Source organism: Onychostoma macrolepis, chromosome 12 (assembly GCF_012432095.1).
Source record: "Onychostoma macrolepis isolate SWU-2019 chromosome 12, ASM1243209v1, whole genome shotgun sequence".
NCBI classification, from domain to species: Eukaryota; Metazoa; Chordata; class Actinopteri; order Cypriniformes; family Cyprinidae; genus Onychostoma; species Onychostoma macrolepis.
The window spans coordinates 30,270,175-30,276,174 of NC_081166.1; positions in this window are offsets into that span (position 1 = coordinate 30,270,175).

Below are 6,000 nucleotides of genomic sequence, written 5' to 3' on the forward strand. Positions count from 1 at the left end.
AATTATATGTACAATTTACCCTGATCATCCAATTCAAAAAGTTTACACCCCAGCTCTTAATGCATTGTGTTGCCTTCTTGAGCATCAGTAAATGTTTTCACCTTATATAATAGTTATGTATGAGTTCCCCGATTGTCCTCCATGTGAAGAGATGGATCTCAAAATCATACAGTCACTGTTGGAAAGGGTTCAAATATGCAGAAGATGCTGGAAAACCAAAGAATGCGCAGGAGCTGGGGGATTTTTCTGAAGAACAGCAGGCAGTTGAACTGCTCAGGAACAACGAGGGACTCATGGACAACTGTCACAAAACAGAAAAACATTTGTGGATCATCCAGGAAACAACACACAGTATTAAGATTCAAGGGTATGTAAACTTTTGAACAGGGTAATTTTTATGAATTAATTTAGTTATTATTTTGTATTGTGGAGAATATGTAAACATCTGTTATGTGAAATGGCTTATTCAGGACAGTATTAAATAAACAATAACATGCAATTTTCATGATCCCTCTTATTTTGTTAAAATTATTAACATTTTGCATATTCTGCAAGGGGCATGGAAATTTATGAGCACAACTGTATATGCATATATGACTTATACAGCAGCTGTGATTCAGCATGTTATCAAAATGATGATCTCCGTGAAATGCATGGAGAAAAAGAGAGACAGAGAGAGTCCAGCAGAGCAGAAGCAGGGAGAGACAGACAGTGTCTGTGTGAAAGAGAGACGGAGACCTCCTGTGGAGCAAACCACAATTGCAGTTACTTTCTCAATGTGTCTACAGTATATCAGTGCTTATCCACTGGTGGGTCATGACCCTAAAAAGGTTGCATCTGTTCTGAGTTCTGAGTTGTGGATTTTTTTTTTTTTAAATGCAATTTTATAAAGTATTAAAAATGCAACTAATCAAATAAAACTTCTATGCTTAGAAACCTCTCAAATGGAAAATATGCTTCCCATTTACTTTCATGCTGGTGTCAAGAGTTGTGAGGAGGAGGGGAAAAATAAACAATTTTAAAATACTGAAATGCAAAAACTTCTATGTTTTTAAAGTTCTAAAATGAATAAAAAAACTTCCTATTTATTTTCAAGCTGATGTTCAAAGCCATGTGTCTAATCAAACAGTATTTTCTATAGTTTTATTTTTTGTTAAGTACTAATACAATATTCAACCTAGTGTTTGTTACGCTGATAAACCACACTTTTGCAGATATGTACATTAACAAAATTGTGAATTTTATGTTCTCTGTCATGACAATTAAAATATATAAATAATTGTAATAATAAATCATTATGCATTAGAGAATAATGATTAGATATACAAAGCTAAGTCAAAATTGTTCACAGATTAAAATGTAAAAATTAAACAAAAAATAAAACAAAATTAAAAAATAATTTACATGTAAATATTTAATCTGTGAACAATTAAAATGTTTGTTTAATGTATATTTTTCCTTGTATGTTGTACCACACATGATGTTTTATTAACAAATTTCGGGAGGAGCACGCACAGATAATTAACGCAGCCACTTCATCATCAGCAATCACACCATCTGTCCAATCAGCTCGAGAGAGAACCCCTATAAATAACCAAAGCAGTCTTACCTCCATCAGTTCTAGTCTTTCAGCGTTCGGTTCGCTCCTTTGCCATTATATCACAGACCCAATTTTTCCCCATCCAAACAACGTGACCTATACTCGAGATTTTCGGATCCTCTGCAGCAAATCTGCCGGCCCCAGGATCACTCCTCCTCCGCCAGTCATCGACGCTGAGCCTCAGGCTCCATCGCGGCCGCCGCTCTGCTCGACCAGCCACAAGAATCCCCCGACACCGAGGTTTAACCTCGCCTCCACTGCCTAACTTCCATCTTCCCCAGCATCCTCGTATCATTCGGCTGCGCCAATAAATTCCTCCGATCGGAAGTTGTGAGTATAATCCAGAGGCAAACGCTGATGAATTCCGACGCTCCGTTCTCACAGAGAACAAACAAACGGGTTTGTACGATCTATTCGTCACCCGGCAAATCAGCCAACCTCACTCCTAAATCCACTCCAGCCACCAAGGCGGCCAATAGATTGAGCAAGCCCTGAACTCGTCTCGCTACACACTGAATTTGCTCTTATTTTCACCAGCATTTTACCCGTACTTAATTCACTCATTCCATTTTGATAAATGGATAAGTCAGATAATCAACAGTGAAACATCTCTTCCACTGTTGATCTTAACCAGAAAACAAAATTAATCTTAGTGGACCAACAGTAATGAACAATCATAAGTACAAATGAAAAAATTAAGGCATACCATAAATAAACAATCATTGAACAAGTGCAACCTGCAACTTAATTCATATGAAGTGCATATGCTAGGCACCTCCCTCAGTGTCTAACATTACCAGCCGATGTGCCGCTTAGCTGGCTAGCTGTTTCAATATGTTTTCCTTTTGTGGGGTTAAGAGAAAAACGCATGCCTTTTATCACTTTTAAGGGTTCCAAATAATTCTTAAAATGGCTACATTTGTTGCTAGTTGCTTTGAAAACAAGTTGCTAGGGTAGTCTGAGAAATTGTTAAATCCAGCAACACAATTGCTAAGTTGGCAATGCTGCAGACTACCCGGACATTTCGGCATGTCCCGCCAAAGCTACAAACCACTCCCCCTTTTTCCGTAGCTGACAGCTGCAGAAGCAAGCATGTGGCTGCCTTCGCTTGCAGACCCATCTCAAACTTTCCTTCTACTTCCCCTAACCCTTTCCTTTTCAGCAGCCTCCAGATCCTGTAGCAGGTATTAACGCGAGGCCGCCTCTGCTAGCAGTGCAGGCTGCACAGGCTTTACAGCTTTTCTCTCCGAATGCCACAAACCTCTGTGTCACGCAGCTACAGCAGCTGAAGCAAGCGCAAAGCTGTCTCCGCTTGCAACACAGGCCCTCACATGTCTTTTTGTCTTTTCCTCCTGTTAAGGGGTGGTCACACTGCTCTTTTCGCTCCATTGACTTCCATTCACACGAATGCGTCAGACCGGAACGCAAGCCCGTGCGAAAAGTTTTCGCATTTCGCTGCGTTCCAAAGTTCAAGCTTGGTGAACTCTGCCCTGCGAATTCGCATCACGTGACACTGAGAGACGGCAGATTGATACATAAATTCATGTTCTTTCTGAATTAAAAGGAGGTCATGCTGTTAAAACTGCAGCGCTGCAGTAAAGTGGAGTAGATTGCATGTTTTTACATTTTAGATGTATTACAATTTGTTACATGTTGAATTTAGGTTTTTAAAGAAAAGACGCTGGGTGACGTCATATCACGACCGTTGCAGCATGCGAAACAATTTCGCATGATCAAAGTCTAGTGTGACCGCGGCTTTACTCCTAACCCCTTTCCTTTTCAGTTGCCTCCAGCTCCTATAGCAGACGCTAGCGTGAGGCTGCCTCCGCTAGTGGTACAGACCACAGGCTCTTCAGGATGTAACAAACTCCACTCCCTTCCCATGAATGAGTCACAGCAGCCGAAGCAAGTGTGTGGCCGCCTCTGCTGGCAACACAGGCCCACATATCTTAGTCTTTTCCTGCCACCACTAATAAACCCTTTTCGTTTTCAGTGACCTCCAGCTTCCATAGCAGACGTTAGAATGAGGCTGTCTCCGCTAGCGGTGAAGACCCATCCATATCAAAGAAGCTCACCGAACCCTCATCAGCAGACCCCTTCAACGCCAGTCCATCCCTGTTCACTCGACCCTCGGACCCCCGCCATAGCCATCCTCTCTAACACCACCAAATCCACTCATAGCGGTTCATCTCCACTTCAACCATCCCAGCAACATCCCGCTCCCGCAAGAGACTTATCTGATTTTTCTCCACTGCCGCAGCAGTACTCGATTCCGCAGAAACCTCTTTCTCTCTTCAGATGCCGTAACAGCGACCGCTTCCTCAGAAGCCTCCTTCTCTTTTCAGATGCCGTAGCAGTGTCTGCTCCCGCTGGAGCCTTTCGGATATTTCTCCACTGCCGCAGCAGTGTCTGCTCTTACTGGAGCCCTATCTGTATTTACCCACTGCCACAGCAGTGACGGCTCCCGCAGTAGTGACCATTTCCACAGAAGCCGCCTCCTCTTTTCAGGTACAGTAGCAGTAACTGCTCCCGCAGGAGCTTGCATTTGCATTTCTCTACTGCCGTAGCAGCGACCGCTTCCTCAGAAGCCTCCTTCTCTTTTCAGATGCCGCAGCAGTGTCTGCTCCCACAGAAGCCTTCTCTTTTCAGATACCGTAGCCATGACCATTTCCACAGAAGCCTCCTTATCTTTTCAGGTACCGTAGCCGTAACTGCTCCCGCAGGAGCTTGCATCTGCATTTCCCTACTGCCGTAGCAGAGCACGCTTCATCAGAAGCCTCCTTCTCTTTTCAGATGCCGTAGCAGTGATTTGCTAAAACACATAACCCTTACTCAGTTTATTATATGTAAGTGTGAACTCGTGAAGTGATGTTTTATTAACAAATTTCGGGAGGAGCACGCGCAGATAATTAACGCAGCCACTTCATCATCAGCAATCACACCATCTGTCCAATCAGCTCGAGAGAGAACCCCTATAAATAATCAAAGCAGTCTTACCTCCATCAGTTCTAGTCTTTCAGCATCCCTCCACCACCCCAACTCCTCACCTTCAGCCTGTTCCTACACCAGCAGGGGGGGGGGACGCTCTGGGTCCGGGCTAAATGCAGAGCTCGGACCCCTCTCCCCGTACAGGGGGAGTACTCTGGGCTCAGGGGTAAGTACCGAGCTCGGAGCCCTCTCCCTGGACAGCACGCCAAATACGCATAACCCTTACTCACTTTATTATATGTAAGTGTGAACTCGTGAAACTCCAGGTGAAAATCAGTTTAGTTTAGAGCAGCGTTTCCAAATCCCACTCCCTGGGAAACGCTGCTTTAGACCATATATAACTTGTATCTGATATGTAACATTAGAAAATATTGATTTCCTGTAAGAATTATATGTAAAGTAATGTTCCTTATACACCACAGTGGGGCAACAGAGTGTATGTGCTTGTACACATAAGTACATGCATAGTAAATAATTAATAAAAATAAAAAGAATAATATTTAATAAATAAATATTTTTCCCACCGTGTCCGATATTACAATTAGTGCGACACACTTTGAGAAGGTGTAGGTGTTGTTTACATGGCTTCGAGACAAGAAATTATATTCTTCCGTCCAGCTGTTGTTAAATTTACACAAATATTTTTTTTTTTTCTTCGCCGGAGCACCACCTGACTCTTCTCCTTCCATTTCTACCACTGATTCCGAACTTTGTGTGGCACGTAGATGGCTATGACAAGCTGAAGCCATTTGGAATTGGAATAAGTGGATGTATAGATGGATTTTCCAGGAGCATGATATGGCTTGAGGCATACTGTACAAGACCAACAATGATCCAAGACTCATTGCTGGATACTTCATGGATGCAGTAATTAAAGCTGGGGGGTGTCCTGCTAGAGTAAGGCTAGATTTAGGAACAGAAAATGTTCATTTGGCTGAGGTGCAAAAATGTTGGACATTTCTGAGGATCGACCAGAAACAGACCATGTTACTTTTGGCCCAAGCTCTGGAAACCAGCGCATTGAAAGATGGTGGCTCACTCTGCGAAGTGAATGTGTCCAATTTTGGATAGACTTCTTTGACAAACTGAGAGAGGATGGGCACTTCGCAGACACTCTTCTGAACAAATCCATGGACCAGTTCTGTTTCCTTGACAAAATCCAGGTGAAATCTCATTTATCGCAACTGCCTTGATTGCCTATGCAATCAAGAAATGCCATAGCTCCAGAAATGGAAGTAATCATTACATTAACTACATTAACATATTTGGCAACTGGAAAAATGCAACTCTGCAGCAGCGGTGATTTGGGTCTGTTACAGCACTTTCAGAACCTCACTGTGTCGCTGTTCATTTCCTATAAAATACGTTAAGTATGACAGCATAATTTTTAAAGCTAAATTAGGAGCTTTCTA